Consider the following 18,767-nt stretch of genomic DNA (forward strand, 5'->3'; position numbering starts at 1 on the left):
AATTTGATGACTGGGCTTTGCCTCAATTGATTTTTATATTCCAAATATAAGTGCTGAACTTTAGGGCAGGATATAGTTCACAGTACTGAAACTCACTTTACACGTGAAGTGACGGTGGGTACCTTTGTCCTCTTGATTATAAAGCAGACCTTAGAAGCAATCACCTCTTAATTCTGAGTCTGAACCCTTAGAGCTTTGTGTATCTGGGTAGTTGGGCTTATAGACTTAGATCTATGACAGCTTATTGCTTATATGGCTGTAACTAGGAAAAAAAATATATTGCTGTTCTGAAGTAATGGTTTCATTTCTGCTTTAAGGTTTTGAGAATATTTAAGTAGTATCTTCTCACCTAGGTAACAAAGTAAGGCTTTTAGACCATTTAGGCCTTCTAATATTCTAAGGAGGAACATGTACACCTTTCAGAGGCAGTGTAACACATTTAACTCTAATATTATGATGAAAGGCGACAAAAGCTTCAGTTTTTGGTTTGGCTATTCTGGTGAGGGAAATGATTAGCAGGGATGGAGAGCGCAGTCCATGGGTAGCTTAGCTGAAAAGGGTAGGACTAAAGCCAAAACCGCCTATCACCTTAGGGGGTACATAAGACTTTGCTAGGTTTGGTCTTCTGCTCATTAACCCTAATTTACTTTAGGCTCACTATACGATGCCCTTATCTGGCCCACAACAATGTTCTGTCAGTACAGATGCTATCACTGCTCAAATTCATCTTCGGTTGCCAGATTCCAGCTAGCATCACAGGCTCTCTCATTCACTCAACCCTGACTCTAATTTCTGACTTGAGCCGAGACTAAGATCACGACAAAGATCCTCCAGTGACACCCCTAAGTTTACTTTTTCACTCAGTCCTAACTCTGATTTCTGGATCTCGCTGAAATAACATCCCCTTCTATGGCCCATTTGACAAATTTTCTTTCATCAGAGGTCTCTTTTGTTGCTGTAACTTTCCTATAGTTGCCCACTCACTTAACAGACCATGAAATAATATTGAAATTCTGTGTTTAAAATGATAACTATCCTCGTGGGCTTGTTTTCCTGTCCCTTGGTTTGGTGAGACAAAACTCATCTGAAATCCAGTTTGCTTCACTGACATGAGAAGCCTGGTCTGCTAACTCAAAGTGGAGAACTGCTGTGCAGAGAGGAGTGCTGAATATGAATCAGAAAATGTCACTTGTCTTTGTTGCGTGGTATTGGCCAATATCTGTTTGCCTGAGAAACTGAGGAAGAAGGCAGCTGTGTTTTGCCTTTATGCCTTACCCATTTTTCTCAAAAGCAAGGAACAAGCTGTGTGCTCTGCAGGGATTTCACTGCATGAATTCAACCTCCATCTGTTCAGTGATACCAGCTCTCTAAGGCTTCTGCTGTGGAAGCATAAGAAAAGCTGACTCTGAAACGTCATTGTGGTCACTCCTTTGAGTAAGTGCCACCCATACGAGCAAAAGCAATAAAGTTAGTCCCTAATTCTCTAAAAAGTATCTCTCTGTGAATATAAAAAGCAAAAGTTGACCACTGGAGCTGAAATCTGGAGATAAATCATTTCAGCTTTCCTACAGACTCTGCATTTTACTGGTCCATTCTTTCAACACCCCTAGTTTCAACTTTTGCCATTTGTCAGCAAACATGCCCAGCAACAGCACTCAAAATAAATTTACAGCCATACTTCTCACGTGGCTGTCTGTCACCACAGAAGATAGCTTGCAGGGCCTAGATCCCTTTGGTATTTTGTCCTGATCTGCTCTTGTTACCATAAGCATTAAACGATGTCAGACCAGCAATTTTCCTGATTTGCACAAATTCTAGAAAGATTTTAAAAAGACTGTTTTATCAGCTTTTTCTGCTGCAATTGATATGACAATGTCATGTTGTATTTAAAAAAAAAAAAAAAAAAAAAGGCAGCCTGAAAAGCCTTAGTAACAAAACCTGAAAACACTGCTTTCCAAACAGCAATTAAGAAGGAAAAAAAAAATCAAGAGCTAGTGGTTTCTCAGCTGACAAATGCTATCCAAGGGCTATTGACTATCTGATTAGAATGAAATGGAGCTGAAATGCAATTGATTCAGGAATAAACAATCCATCTACTTAGGGTGATGGCCACAGAAAGCATAGGTAGTGAATGAGTCCCAAGTCAATTTGTCAGGGGTTTCTACAGCAGTTGCTCATATATATTCAGTATCTTTTCTCAGAATACATCTTCTCTCAGTTCTGTACAAAAAAAGTAGCTTCCTATTCAATCTTTCTGAAATTGAAAAAGGTCTTGTATATATGGTTGAAAATCATTTTATATCCGGCAAGTGCCCTACTTAGAGCAGGGAAAACAGCATTAGCCTTAAAGCTAATTTGCTCATTTTCTCTTTACTTCTTGGGCTACTGGCTAAGGTGGTATTTTCGTGCTCCATGGATGTTTGGTTTACTTATGCTCCCATAATCTTCCTGTCTTCTTCATAAACATTCTGAAAGAATGAAGTGAATTTAAGGGTCCATGCTAGACACTCTTCTTTGCCACTCATGGTTTTTTCTGTGTGTAAGACAATGTTTCTTGGACTGTCAGCATAAGAGAGCAGCATTCTCTTCCTGTCTCTTATCACTATGGATATGGCTTCACACAATGTGTAAGAAGGTGGTATAGATGTATTACACTGTTTAGTAGCAACAGTGCAAAACTGCTCAATATTTTTCCTATCTCTTCTTGGCAGGAGGAGGTCTCCTCTTCTTATGCATTGAAATCTCAAGCTACAGTTGGATAGCTAAATATGATGGATATCTCTTGGTGAGGCATTTCTTTGATTTACGTGGCTACTTGTATACTTATTTTTAAATTGATGGATATTCTCATCTACTGACCCATAAGCTCCCAGGCTTAGTTTATGGTAATGACTGACAAGTTTTGCAATTCATCAAGAACTAAGAACATTCCGCATTCTGTGAGGAGTTCCGTTAGCAATCTGTATTAATCTCAGCCCAGCCTATATTCTTTTGAAAGAATGGGGAAAAGAGTTCAAGCATAATTTGACCTAGATAGACTGGATCAATGGGCCAAGGCAAACTGTGTGAGTTTCAATAGGGCCAAGTGTCGAGTCCTGCATTTTGGTCGCAACAACCCCAGGTAACCCTACAGGCTTGGGGAAGAGTGGCTGGAAAGCTGCCTGATGAAAAGGGACCTTGGTGTACTGATGGACAGTCAGCTGAATATGAGCTAGCAGTGTGCCCAGGTGGCCAGTGACATCCAGGCTTGTATCAGGAATGGTGTGGTGAGCAGGACTAGGGAAGTAATCCTGCCCCTGTGCTTGACATTGGTGAGGTCTCACCTCGGGTACTGTGTTCAGTTTTGGGTACCTCAGTACAGAAAGGACATTGAGGTGCTGGAGCAGGTCCAAAGAAGGGCAACAAGGCTTGTGAAGGGCTTGGAGAATATGCCCTACAAGGAGAGACTGAAGGAACTGGGGCTGTTTAGTCTGGGGAAAAGGTGGCTGAGGAGAAACCTTATTGCTCTCTTCCAATATCTGAAAGGTGCTTACAGCGAAAGCAGGGTTGGTCTCTTCTCACTGGTGACCGGATGAAGGGAAATGGCCTCAAGTTGCGCCAGGTTAAGTTTAGGTTGGATATTAGGAAACACTTCATTACAGAAAAAGTGGTTAAGCACTGGAATAGGCTCCTAAGGGAGGTGGTTGAGTCACCATCCCTGGATGTGTTTAAAAGCCGTTTGGGTGTGGTACTCAGGGACATGATTTAGTGGAGGGTTGTTAGAGTTAGGGTAGTATCGTTGGACTCGGTGATCTTTAGGGTCTTTTACAACCTGAGTGATTTTATGATTCTATTCTATAGTTTTTCTAGTAGTTTAAAGAGGATTCTGTACTACCCTTCTTAGCAATGTCTTCCAGGAAAACAAACAATACAAAAATCCCAAAATGAAAACAACAAAAAAAATTGCTTTTTACCTTGTATACTTTGACCTGCTGGCTTACAGGTTGTGTGACAAATAGGAATTTTAATAACAATACCAAAACCTAGGTTTATCTGTTGGGGAAAAAAATATATTTTTAAAATCAAGTGGAGTTTTGATAAGACACTTTAGAAAAGTGAGTCATAGTAGCTAACAGTTTTCTGGCAGGTAACAAAGCAAGTGTAAGATATCTACTGTAGCTAGCATAATCCTAAACAGAAGTAAGAACTTGGTATTACTACCTTTTGTGGTATTAAGGAGGCCAGCTAAGTGATCTGCACAGTAGAGGATTATTTTAATCTAACATAGAAATGCATACAAATATTTAACACCTACAGCCAAAATAAATCAAATTCAAACAAAAAAAAATAGAGTTTTGTAGGTTTTTTTTTGCTAAGTTTCATTATCCACTAGAAGAATTTATATGGTTCTCTGATGTAAGCAGTACTGCATAAATGCTTTACATGAAAAGCTTTTTAAAATATATGTAATTCAACCACCTGCCCTAAACAGATACCCTAAAACTAGATGAAATTTTAAACCTTATCTAAATCAGACTCCAGAATCATAAGGTGGTTTTCAGCCTCTAATTTTGGGCTTGTTACAGTCAGAAAGATTAGCACAGTAGAAAGGAAATACAGGAGTAGAATGATAAAGGGACAAACAGGAAAGGAATACTTACTTGTCTCCAATGATCTAGACTCATAGAGAAAACCTCCACAAAGGTGGATCTCCAACCAGAGATCCTTTTCCAGTGGCAGTCAGCCCTTAAATCCCCATCTAAGAGAGGTGCAGCCAGGCTTCAGCCCTTGCGGTCACACAGCTGAATTGCCTTCACCCGTGCTCCCAGGGCTGACTGGGTCCTTTCCCCAGTGATCAATCAGTGGTTCAGAACGTGACTCAACAGTTCCGATACAGGGCTATAAAACTGCAGCCACAGACCCTGTATAGATTGCCTTTGTTTACTTCAGAGAGTTCCTAGAACCTTCTCAGGTCAGAGGTGGTCATAAATCCAATGATGTAGGACTCATCACGCTTTGCTGTACTTCTATTTTGTTGAGTTTGTTTTGTGAACAGGAATTACCTAATGGAGCTTTATTGCTGAGCTGAAATCCAATAATTAATAATTATTAAGAAGTTCTTTGCATGTGACATGCAAGTGCGTTAAAGGTTTTTTAATGAAGAGGTCATTAAAGTGGGCGTTAAGATGTACTTTGGGTCTCTTCTGTTTATAGAGAAGAGACTGTTTCCTCATGAATGAAAATAAGTATTATTCCTTCTGAATGGATTTACTGGATGCAAATGAAAGAAAAAGGAGGTTTTCCAAATCAAGAGGGAAAAGGATCCCTTTCAAATTTTGTGTTTTAATGTTTCTGTTTTGCTTGCTTTTCATTTATGCTTGATAATATCAGAAAGGGTTTCTACAATGTGGTTGCTATGGTAAAAACGGGCCTGTGTCCCGTCACAGAATCCTTGAACCATAATTAACTGTTTAATGTTCTTGGAGCAGAGGAAGGGCGAATAGCATGTTAACATCTTCAGCACCTCCAGCCCTTCAAGCTAATGGTGCCAGGCAGAGATTTTTCCCTTTTAATTAGGAAGTTTTAGCACTGTTCTTTAGTAGCCAGGTGGATACCGATAATGCTTTTCAGGCTGTCTTGATGAATTTATAAATTTGTATGGTTGATGGCCAGAAAGAGATCTGTCTAGTACATTTATCCAAATTTATTTTTTAAATTACAAATGTTAGAGAATTCAATGCAAACAACCAAAAAGAAAACAGGTACTATTTGTTTACTTTAGCACAAAGGTTAAACAAAGGCAGAATGTTTGTTCGTACAATTTCTGCTGGTTGGTCTTTTCAGTCCTCTGCTGCCTAGATTTCCGGTGAGTTTTCTCTCCATCCTTTCTGGCTGCTTTTCTATATGCAAACCTACATGGGATAACAGTACTACGTGAGCAGTCTGGGAATTTGTTGCAGTGGATGGCTTTCCACTATGCAAAAAGAGATGGTCTCTGCCCTTGGATGCGTATACATCAGGGACAGTAATCAATCTTAGTGAACAAAATAAATCACTGGTGTCAGCTGCAGTGCCAGGATGCTGACAGCTGATTTTGTTAGTGGTGTTTTGTTGTGTTTGTTGTTGTTTGTGTTTTTTTTTTAATTTATGTATTTAATTTAAGAAAAACAGACTAATGATCTAAAGAGAATAATTTATGCCATATTTTCAGGTGGTGTAGATCAGCATATCACCACTAATTGTAATGGAATGATGTGAATTGCAGTTAGCTAAAGAATTTACCTCTCTCCTGTTTGAGGAGGTAATGCTTTCTGAAAATAAAAGATTAAATTCTCCAGAAAGTACTTCATTTAACATTAGTGTAAATTTGCAGGAAGAACATTTTGGGTATGCATGATTGACCCGGAATTTTACCTGAATGTAGTTCTCTGATTTTAAATAACTGATTCTCTGAGCTTATACTAAAATTTATTTGTTTGAGGTATGTATCCTTTTTGTCTTACACATTCATCCACCTCTGAACAGAACACTGATCCTCTTGAATTGCGTAAAAATTGCATCATCCACAAATAACATCTTGCTTCATGTTCCGTCCTTTGAAATTAAATTATTTTTTTATTGTTGTAGACTCTAAAACAGGTCTTTGAATTTCTTCTCTGATTATAGATTTTATCTCTCTGTATTATTCCACCAGCTTTATTGCTTTTTTTGCACAGCTTTATTCTATTCCTATTCATGGAACTTTGCGTCAAGTATGTTGAATGAACTTCACTCTAAATGTTTACTTCTGTATTTGATTAGAAATTAATGCTGCACAATTTTTTTTTACTGCTTAACTGAAAACTGTCTTCAAGAGTCTGCATCTGAAGGATCAGCTGAAATTAGGCTGTATTTGCCAAAGAATGAAGAACTACATCAGGAAGAAAGGGGAATGAGGGGCATAATACAAATCCTATAAGGAGAGGGAGGAAACAGAGTGTAGAAGGGCAGCGTGATTACCAAACACAGATGAAGTGTGGTAGGACAAGAATTTTGTTTGCTGAGTGCTTTTTCTTCTGAGTGGATGCTTGAAAAGAGTTGTGAGTCTGGCCTGTTGCGGTCCCAGGATCCATTTGCCTAGAGAGCTGTACTGATGGTTTCACATAGGGGCAAGCCAGAAGGCAGAAAAATATTATCTTCTGGACACTATTACCCACTGGGTAGTAAAACATGCTCCAAGTATGGTGAGACTGTGACTATGACTGCCAGCTTAGGATGTTTGTGTATAAGAGTGAAGGAAACATGCTGGAAATTCTTGATGTGTCTACTTAAAAGTTTTCTATGGTACCTTTTGTATAGCGAGAAGTGCTTAAGTGCTAAACTTGAGGATTGTCCAAACTGTTTCGCTTCCCTGGCAGTTTTGGCTGGTGCCAACTTTCAGTCTCCAAGATAACATCCGGTTAGGACTTTCGGAGATGGGCTGTGACGAATAGTGTTTCAACAGTACAGACACAGGTTTGACAGATTTGGATCCTTCCACCTTTCCGTGGTTCTCCAGCCCTGTCCCAGAAGGCTCTCTGCCTTCAAACTCCTGCATATTCCTTTGTGCCACCACCTGGTATGTAAAACATATCCCCTGATTTCCTGATACAAGAAATATTATTGAACTGTCGTCTTCTGGTGAGCTGCAACAGGTTTTTCTGCATTTCAAATGCTTTTAACTAAAATAAAAGAAAATTGAACAATAATTGTGTTAGGGCCACACAGCATGGGTAGGATGCATTGGAGTCCCAAGGTCAAGTGCCATGAATTGTGGACACATATACACAGCTGCTCTGTGTTATTTGGCCTGAGGACAAAAAGCAGAGTTCTTGGTTTATATATATTTATTTACTTATACACATAATCACTGTCTTAAATTCTGGGCCAAACTTTGGAGATACAAGAGGAAAATTAACTTCCTATTCTTTTGATAGTAATGTATGAGGACTAGATCGTACTGACATTTTTTTTCTGTTGATTATTCCTGCCTCTGTACACACATGCTTATGTACATGTGTCCATGTTATCGCCAGCTGCACCCAGCTCCAGTCAGATGTACCTCTGAGTACAAGCTCGGCAGTAAGGCGCGAGCCTGCCAAAAAGCCTGTAGTGATAAATGTCAGCTGATAGTGTGACTGCAAACATCTCTCTTGCAGTACTACTAGAAGACCAAGGCTGACCTAGCAATGTAGAAAGCAAAGATCCAGAGAAAAATTAAAGGAAGGTAATCCAGCAAAATAATAATAATAATTCCTTCACTTGGTGGAGAAAAAGAGGCTTTGATTTTTTTTTTTTCCTTCCATCTGAAGCAGAGCGTATGTCTTTAGTACCCTTGCACAGTACGCCTAGTTATGCAAGAGAATAAAGGATTCTGAGAGGAAAATCATTTCTGGATGAGTATAAAGAAGTCTAAGGTGAGGAAATAACAGTTGCACCATCACAGTCCATGCTGCTGACCATATACTTTGGTAAGGGAATTTTTTAGCCCACACTGGTGAATGTACAGGACCGTCTCATTAGGCTTGGACCTACAGAAGAGTTAAAGAACATCGTCAAATCACTGAGGAGGGAAGAAAGAACTTTGGAACAAAGGCCTGAGTGCAGATGGAGATTTCATAAAGAAAAGACAAAGGTAGACATAAGGAAAATTTGCATGATACTTCAATATCAGTGCAGCATTGCAGGGGAAAACTAAATAAGAGCTGAGAAATTGTTGGCCACAAGATGGCAAACAATTACAGTCTGGCAGATCTCAGCTCAGCGAGGATCTCCTAGCATACACCCTCTTTCCCTTCTCAACCTACTTAGGATTTTTCCAGAGGCAGTTCCCATAGGGAGATTAGGATAATGTTAATGAGGTGTGAAGCTCACTGAAGGGCCCAATACATGAGGCAGTATAAAGCAACAAACTTAGTCCAAAGGCATGGAATCTGATGGAGGCACTGAGACTAAATTCAGAGAGCTGTTGATTGATTCCTCAACATCCAGCACAGCACAGTAAGCAGTCGCTGTGCTGCTGGATGAGTTTCAAGTGAGGTACAGATTTTGGTTAAGGGAACTTTTTGCTTGAAAATTGACTGTTAGCTTTTCTCGCCAGAAAGGTTCCCTTCAACTTGCAGTTTGTGTTGATTTGCAGCAGAACACCATCCGCTACCCAGAGCAGTACTGTGGCTGGAGGCTTGTCTCACCCTGATTTGAGGAAGTGCAGTTGCTCAGCTATACTTCCCAGTCCCCTTAGTGCTGGCTGGCAAAGGAGCGGCTTCTGCGCCTTGTACAGATACAGCTCACCATTAACTTATGAAGAAACTGATGTGCAGTTGTGAGATCTGTACCTGCGTACAGCAGGTAGCAACAAGTTTACTGTTGTGTTGAGATACTTGGTAAAATACATGCAAAGGAAATGAAATGAGCTCCCTGTGCTGTGGAAGCCTTTTTAGAAAGGCTTAAAATATTTCATGACAAATGTAGCCTGACATGAGATGTGATTCACAGTGAGGATTAAATAACTTACTTTTATGTTCAGTAATAATAATATTAATAAAAAGGCTTGTTCTAATCTGTTATTTCTAGGTATAGAGCACAGCTGCACTTTTAGATCTCCAGCAAATGACTCTTTGCCTTAAATAAACTCACCGCTTGCCCTTTTTCTTTCTGTCCCTTAAACTAGGTATTAATGACCACATCCAGATCACACTTCACAGGATTAGAATGGATGCCCCTTGCTGCCACCGCCAGCAACTATTTGTTCTGTTCTAGTATTCCTTCTTCTCTATAATACTTGTCAAGCGAGATATTAAGTTTGCTACTCAGCCAAGAAACCACCTCCACATATGCTGACCAAGCAGCTGTCTAGCTTAGGGGGATGAAGCAGTTTTTGTTTGTTTCCTTCAGTTCTGAGGTTTACTGTCCAGGGACTGGCAGCAGCCAGCATTCGTCCCACTGGTATAGATCATGCTTCAAAACAGGCTTTGGGAGGATCCCCGGTCTCTGACTGAAAGGGTAGAGTAAGACTCTGACAAAATAGAAGTAAAGGGAGAAGGGAAATGAGCCAGCTTGGGGATTCTCCTGAGCAGCTGCCTCACCACTGGATTATTAGCACAAATCCCTCGAGCATCTTCTCAGGTCAGGAGGGCTTTTTTTTGCTTCCAAATACTGAGAAAGAGCCTATGAAGCAAAGAAACAAAAGCCTGCTGCTCAGATTATTACAAGCAGTTAAATGAATTATGACCACTTCTGCTGGCAAACCTCTTTCCCACAGACCAGCATGGTGGCAGTGGTGATGTCTGCCTCTGAAGGAATGATCAATCCGCAAACAAGGGCTAATTTTCTCTGCTGCAGGTGGAGGATGTTAAAACTATGCTGCTGATAATAGGGTTTGAGTGCAACAGGAGAGGCAAGGTGTCAATAGCATTACAATAACAGTGAGGCACTGCAGCAAGTAAGGCTTTTTGTCTAACGAAGTGTAGTTCCCTACAAGAAGTTGGAGGCTCTGAAATAAGCATGGTATGAGATTGCCTCTGCTGTCAATTTATTAACTCTGTGTAGCTTGCTGGAGACCTTAAGTGTTCCTTGCTAAACAGAATTTACACTTTAATGTATATTACTGAAATATATAACTCACTTTTAGACAGCATTTTTCATCTTGAAAGGACCCTAAGCTCTTTGCTGATTGTGCATAATGGAATCGCTCAGCCACCAATGACATATAGTCATCTCTGGGGCATAATGAAGCAAGAAAACTTGCAGAGAGAGAAAAAAATATCTTCTGTTGGAAGTGCATGGGAATTAAGGGAGCTAGAAGGTAATTACCCAAAACAGAAGATGTTTGCACACACAGCCGCTTTAACTGTTTGGGAAAATTGTGCTGTTTCTGTGGCACAAAAGGAGCAGAGAGCAGCTCTTAAGCTAATGGTGTTGGGAACTGGTAGCCCCTGGGAGATGCTTCCTTCTACCCCTCGATTTGGCAGACAGCATCTTTTTAAACAGGAGAAAAACAGTGGCAAATGCACTACTGTAGTCCTTATCTGGTAGGAGGTTTCACCTTGGTAATCCTCCAGACCAAAGCCTACAGCCCCTCTGGGGTTTGTCGACACGAGTGTGCAGCAGTCAGCCAAAATGCCTGTCATTAGGAAGGAGGAAGAGAGCAAAACCTTTCCTCAGTACAGGCAGGTAGGTTTCTGCAGCAAGGCAATGACCCCATCCAGAGAATTCCCTGCTGCCTATGGAGATCGATGTGACTGCATTTGGCCTCCTCATGCAGGCCAAAAGTCAGAGAAAATGGCCTCTGGAGGATCCCTGAGGCCTCAGCTCAGGACTGAGGCGCATTATGCAGCAGAGTGCTTTGCCATCTGCTGTGCTAAATTCAGCCCCTTAAAATGAGTTTGGTAATGCAAGAGGTGACCTTAAATGTGCAAGGTCAAGACTGAACAGGGTTGCCATCTATGAGAGAGATTCTGAACCCTGGAAATGACACTCAAGGTGGACCTTGTTACACATACGTGTATCCTTGACATAAGGTATAGTTTACAATGATAATTAGATTGTGTTGGGCATAATCGATGCTCCTCTGCAGCTCTCCTATTCCTACAGCTCAAACATCACCAGCTTCACTGTGTTACACATTTCAGAAAAACTGAGATGGCAGAGAGCTGGGACAGGGCTTTGTCCTCTTGTGTTTGAAGTACGTTGTCCTCAGGTTTGAGAGACAGACAATGGACAATGTCAGTCTAATATTAATCTTTGGCAGTAGAATTTGCAGATTTTGAGGAAAATAGAAGCAGTCTAAAAGAACAGGATTTCTATTATCTTGAGTCTTCGCAGTTGTGACAGAATCAAATGTCATCAAATCTTTTGTTTTTAATGCTAATGTGATATTTTTTCCTGTCAGTTGTACTCATTTTACAACTAAACTTTGCCCGCTTTCTTTACGTTGTTTGATATGTCAAAAGAAACACATACTGCTTCTTTCTGAAGAAATCAAAATGTTTTATTTTTGCTTTGACAGTTTAAATTTCCTGACATTTGCATTACGAACTGTATTAACATTCTCCTCTGTGTTTTAATTGAAATGTTTAAGCAATCTCCAAAACAAATAAATAAATCAAAACATTGATTTGGTTCAACCTAAAATGAGATTCTTAGAGCAGTTTTTCAGTTCAGTAGAAAAATAGTTATGTTTTTCTCAGAAAAGTTTCTCTCAGAAAAAATTTTGACATTTTAAGACTTAGAGAAAACAGTAAAAAGCAGGTATCTGCACATCCATATTCAGAAACCAAAATCATGACTAGATAGCACATACAACTGTACAATACCTCTGTGATAGACTTGAGGAATCGATGAGACTGATTGAATGGACATCTGCACTATGAAGCCTCACGTTACATGGAATAAAATTCAGTGAGTGGAAGAAAATTTCACATCCCTCCCTGCTCACTTCTCATACAAAACACCTGTTGACTGTATTTCATTGGGAAGGGCAATCTCATGATTGGCAGAAAGCTGCTAATTCTCATTTTACTCCCAGAAATGCAACATACTGAAATATGATGAGGAAAATTTTATTCCGGCTAAAAGTGTAAATTATTTATCACTTAATTATTGCAGACCTCATCTTCAATGTTTTGTTTTGCTGTGGTTATATGCCATATTTTGGCTTTATCTCTTGATGCTGCTAGCATTCTCTAACAACATCTTCAACCACTGACAGTACTTGTTTCAGGAGCAGGATGCTTCCAAATCTGTAGAACTACAGATGCAACACATAGTTCAGGAGTACACAGCTCCTAAACGTGGAAAGAATGTGAATTTATACTTATGTCTCATTGTTATTCTAGATGTAGAATTAAAAAATGTCTCCTGAGATTGCACTGATTCTGCTTTGCCCCTGGGTGGAACTGGAACAGGACCGCACATATTGTTCCATTCCGGTTTTAAAGATAAACAGAATGAGACATCCCTCCCTCTTTCTGAGAGCTGAGTCCAGCACAGACACTTTAAGGAACTTCTTGTGTAGCAGGAGATCTCAAGTCCTGTAGGTGAATTATGATCACCACTGATCATAGGAGGTATTGCCAGTTACCACTGTGAAACACGCACAGAAGTTGAAGTTGAGAGTTGATTTCCCTTTTCTTGATCCTGTACATTCAAAGCACTTGCAGCAATTCCTGCCTTTTTCAGCACTTTACAGAAGCACTTCCTTTTCCCATTTCCCACTGCCCTCCATCACTGAACAGCAATGCCTTGTGCTGAAGCACCATCAGAGTGGGTCCCAAAGGCAGTGTTGGGAGAGAGGAAAAGACCGTTTACAACCACTGCCAATCCTCTAAGTAGCTTTTATCACCACAGCTAATAAAATGTTATCATGGGCAAAAGAAAGTATAACGAGGCTCCAGGCCTGTACACTCTTTTTTCAGATCTTTATTTCCTTTGTATTCTTCTAAATGCCTTGAAAAGGGGAACTGAGCAGCTTTTTGTATGAGCAAATAAACCAAATGTTCTGAGATTCCTGCTTGTGCAGCCGCAAGGAAATTACTGAACACCATTTTTCCATTCTCTGCAGGTCAGACACGCTCCATGTTGGCTGAGTCTTGGGCATTTCACGGTGTCAGAATTCTGGCTCAAGCGAAGGTAATAATGCTATTTGGATATGAGGTCCAATGTGAGGTTGTAACTTCACATTACTTTCTGGACACGTGGAAAGCACAGCTAAGTTCTGATACAGTGCTCAGACACTTGTCAGAATTTCAGGCATTTCAGCTGTTTTTTCCATCCATGCACTAAATGAAGAGGTCATCTAATGAGATTCTTTCTTGTGTGGATACCATAGAACGGTTTAGGTTGGAAAGGACATTAAAGCTCATACAGTTCCAACACCTTTGTTGTGGGTAGGGTTGATACCCCCCAGCTCAGGCTACTCAGAGCCCCATCCAGCCTGGCCTTGAACACCTCCAGAGACAGGGCATGCACACCTTTGAATAAAGAATTTATTCCTAGCCAGAAATTCAGGGTCCTGACTCTGCCCTTTGCTGGGCTGATACTCCTTGAGATCATGAACTTTACCAGGACACGGTTGCTACTGCCCAGACTGCCTCCAATCTTAACCTCCTTACTGATCTCCTCCACACTGGGGAGCATTAGGTCCAGTAACATTCAACTTTGGATAGTCTGTGTAAGACCTGCACCTGAAAGTTATCCTCAGTGGTCTCCAGGAATGTCCTGGATTTTTGCAGCTTGCCATGTTGTTCTCCCAGCAGGTATCGGGGTGGCTGAAATCCTGGGAATGGGAATCTGCACTGTTGTCATGACTGGAAGCAGTCAACAAACAGCATTAGTTGATAACTGTTCTCCTCAGATCAGGCTGTGTCTATATGTGAAATTTACTAGGTGATTTAGGGGCCCTACCTTGACTTGATGATATGGTCAGCAGAAGACCTTCAACTAATACGGGCTGGAAAAATGGCTAGACTGAGCACGTTTAAACCCTCAGTTAAATCCAGCTCCTCATGAGAAGTGACCCATAATTTCAAAAGTAGATTTGAATTTTACATACCCCAAAGCATGTGTTCAAGGTGTGGGTAAGCAATTCTTTGTTAAGTGAGAAGGCAAATCACTTGGAAAGTGCAGATCTCTCTTTTGCAGTCAGTGGTAGTTTGTCCTTGCTCTGTCCTTCACACTTTCTGCCTCTTTTCTCAGAAATTATCTAAGCTGCTGTAGATCCAATTTGATTAGTAAGGAGAAGGCCAGATTTGTGATGTGTTAGACCAGATGATATGTTACATAACTTAACAGAAGATGCATGAACAGTTGGGGCAGATATTAAGAAGTGATTCAGAATAATTCCTCTCTTTTTTTTTTTTTTTTTTTTTCTCTAATATATAGATAATAGTTTGGGTTCAGAATCAGTTACCTCCTTTCAGGTCAGGCTTCTGGCTAAAACCACCCAACTTCCCACAACATTTCTGTTGTTGGTTGCAAATGTAGCAGTCTTTGTTGTATCAAGGCACCGGCAATGTGGACAAGCATACTGTAACAACAGTGGTTAGGGAATACTTTGAGGTGAGTTGGAATGAACATTAAATTTTTGCTCTTGTTCTTCATTTTATTTATTTTCAAATTCTGGTGAGTAGTAAGAATGATAATTACAGAATCTGTTTAATAAGCAAAAAACTTGGGTATTTTCTACAAATACAGAAATCTGGAATTTTTCACTAGTGTTATTATTATTATTATTATTATTATTAGTTGAATTTAGAAAATAGGGTAAACACAGTCCAGCTTAGCTGCATAAATAACATTCTTCACACATATTGCACAACAGAGTTTTAAGGAGCACCTTACTGTGCTCACATCCACTATATTCGGTCTCCATAAATGTCCAGCAAGTGTCAGTGAATGTCACTTCCTCTTTGCTCAGTGCAGCCCAGGCAAGCCAAAAGGTTGGGCACCCACGGTAGTCTTTAACCTTTGGAAGTGAGGAAGTAGGTTGTTCTGTTTTCTTTTTCCACCCACTATGAACGCTCCTGAATGCCATGTGAACATTCTCCATGCCAGTGTGATGTGTGACAGTCTACATGACAATGGACTTAATGAGGTAAAAGTCCCAGTAGCTTACTTAGGCTAAGTGGGAAGTTTGGTATATAGAGATGATGCTGTATAAGACTAGAGTTAAAATTTTCTTTTATTTTTTGAATATTCTGATCAAAGCTGCAGTAGAAACAAGCTTGGAATGAAGAGAAAGAGAGTGTATATTCTCCTGAGTAAACAAGGACTTTGCCTATTTGAACTGTGGGTTGTTGTATTGGGTTTTTTTGTTGTGGTGGTTTGTTTGTTTGTTAGTTAGTTAGTTTGTTTGTTTTGAGAATGAATAGTTTTCATACCTTATTTCATTTCCATCAATCAGGCCTGTATACCAGGGTAGGCAAAAAGTTGGTTGCCTGCCACCTTCTGCTTGCTTGGTGTTGATACTGGAGCTTACCCAGCACCCTCCTGTCAGCTGTGGCTGTGTCCTTATAGTTGAGCAGGAGCACAAAGGCTGTGAAAGAGCACAAGGCAGTTAGAAGCAGGCAGAAGGCTTTACATTATGAATCATGACAAGCGTGATGAGTTTGCTCTCTGTGTTATAACTTCACTTATGCAGTACAAGCTCCCTATTAGGGTGTCAGTGGCTCTGCAACGTGCTGCTCTATTTTGAGATCTTACAGCTCTGCGGGCAGTATGCTGGGCACCTGCAACATCACCTCCTCCAACTGAGACACACTTGCACTCAGCTACTGCCATGCTTGCTTTTCTTCCCTGAAATTTGGGTTTGGCCTCTGTCCTATGGCAGATGCCTCTCTGCCCCCAAGGTCTTTGAGCTGGGCCAGATTTCTGACTGGGGCCAGTCCAGATTACCACCTCTCTCTCCCTGTTAGAGCTGAATGTGTTGGAGTAAAATGTTTTTCTCTCACTGGGCTGCTCTAAAAGTGAGATATTATTTACTTCATACAGATAACAGCTTGTTTCACCTCTGAAACTCATGGATTATTTTGTTTTAATTTAATTTGGCACGCTGTAATTTTTTCTTAATATCTCACTATTTTTAGAATCCAGCTAAATTCAGTGAAGTCTCATGGCAGTGCATTTATAGGCAAATTGCAGGAGCCCAAGAAAATAAGAAAATGATTTCTCAATGCAGGAGGTCTGCTCATCAAGGCATTTTCTTCTAAATACTACAGGAGAAGAATCATACAGAGCCAAAAGCTGATAGTATAAATAATTATGCAATCATTATTTTTTATGATCATACATTGTTTCACACCTTTAGGCTGATATTACAGATGTAACATTATCACTGAAGCCAATTTTTACTGAAGTTGAAGGATCACATAGCAAGGAAAGGACTCCATTCCTGTGCTATTGGGAATGACCACTATGACATCAGTCACTGCTACAACAGATACAAGTTGGCTTTCTTGGTGCTATAGGAACAGGGAGGTGATAGAGTCACTATTCCTGGAGGTTTTCAAGAAAGAGGTAGGTACTGTTTGAAGTGACGTGTCTGGAGCAGTCACAGGCATGGGTTGATAGCTGGACTAGATGATCTAAGAGGTCTTTCCAACATTAATGTTTCTATGGTTCTGTTCCTGCCCTGGTCAGGGAGGAGGGTAAGACACATACAGGTTGGTCTTATCCCTTGCTCTTTGCTGGAAACCTCACATGTAAATCCTTCCTGGATTCCCTTGGACTGCTCTATTCCATATTTTCAGTTATTTTCCCTAATGAAACAATCTAGCAGAACTAATCCAAACATCGACTTAATTAATCAACATTTGGCAGTCTATAACTTCACGCTCCAGTCCAAATTACTTGTGACAACTTTCTTAATGTGCAACCAAAATATCTACAGGGAGTCTCTGCCTCAATCAGCTGGCTGGATAGCTTGTCTTCAATTTATTTAATATATGTTAATAAAGCTGCAATAAACCTTTTCCCCCTAGCTGCCCATAGAGCATTTCACAGCAGAAAATAATATTGTCACCTTAAGCTCACCTTAAAAAGACCAAAAACAGTATCTCATAATACAGTAATATGTTACTTTCGTCATGAAAGCAGGAGAGAACATGCAGGTACTAGTTAAGGAAAAGATGATACTGAGCATCTGAAAGGGTGGTCAGGCACTGGAATAGGCTGCCCAGAGAGGTGGTGGAGTCACCGAGCCTGGTGGTGTTTAAAGAGCGTTTGGATGTTGTGTTAAGGGACATGGTTTAGTGGGAACCATTGATGAAGGGCGAATGGTTGGACTGGATGATCCTGTAGGTCTTTTCCAACCTTAGCGATTCTATGATTCTATGATCTGACAGATAAATACTTATAGGTTCATTCACTGCTTAATTTGACCCTTTTCTAAGATTGCAGCTAGAAGACAACTTCCTTCCATCCAGAGCCTGCTGTTTTCTGGTAGTGTGGGAGAATAGTGGAAGAAATGGATTGTTGATCAGTTAGACATTCAATACTGCTGTCATGCTTGAGGAGAAGAAATTGGCTCCACTTCAAGTTTTATAATGAGAAATATTTCTATAATTTTGTTTTCGTTTCAGTTGTAACCTTTTTTTTTTTTTTTTTTTTTTTTTTTTTTTTTTTTTCCCCCCCTAGTTCTGGTTGTGTTTTGTTAAGTTGAAGACACAGTTGTCTCAGAATACGTTGTGTTGTTACATACTTGAGAACTGAAAATCCTGGTTGGATTCAGACCTGATCTAGACAAGCAGCTCCTCTCTTCAGAAAGACCTAAATCCAGACACTTGATCTAAACATGCCTGACCTGGAAAAAAGTTTACATGCTCATGCGGACATGGATGTGTGCTCATAGCTTTCCTAGTGTGCAGAAGATGTGTGGGAGAACAAAGAAAAGAACGTATCAGTCCTGCATTTCACAGCTGAGGAAATCCAAATCTGAAGTCTGAAGAATATTATTGATGTGACACATCAGACAAATCATAAACATTTTCTACCCTTTACTTCCTAACTTTATCTCATCTTAATGAGGACTTAAGTGATTTTTTTACAGTGCTAAAGGATTGGAATTTGCTGGAGGAATGGAAATTGCTTGTATAAACTGCAATGGGTTTTGATTTATCTATGTTATCTAGTGTTATATGTGCAGTTTCTATGTGCTTTGTGTTCATGTTCTGTTACTTCAATTTTAGCTGTATCTCCGCCAAGAACTTGATATCTCAATAAGTTCAGATATCCTAGGATCTGTGAATCCCAAAATAAGCAGACGTTGCAGAGAG

General features: G+C 40.2%; 1 long non-coding RNA gene across 5 annotated transcripts in view; it reads left to right on the top strand.

Moving 5' to 3' along the window:
- LOC112532074 overlaps positions 1-18,324 on the top strand; it is a 113,883-nt gene extending 95,559 nt beyond the window's left edge. For all 5 annotated transcript variants that reach the window (XR_006938817.1, XR_006938816.1, XR_006938815.1 and 2 more), the window contains 2 exons: positions 13,559-13,626; positions 18,130-18,324. This is a non-coding gene — a long non-coding RNA (uncharacterized LOC112532074). The remainder of the gene's footprint in view (positions 1-13,558; positions 13,627-18,129) is intronic.
- The last annotated feature ends 443 nt before the right edge of the window (positions 18,325-18,767 follow it).

Source organism: Gallus gallus, chromosome 3, assembly GCF_016699485.2.
Source record: "Gallus gallus isolate bGalGal1 chromosome 3, bGalGal1.mat.broiler.GRCg7b, whole genome shotgun sequence".
NCBI classification, from domain to species: Eukaryota; Metazoa; Chordata; class Aves; order Galliformes; family Phasianidae; genus Gallus; species Gallus gallus.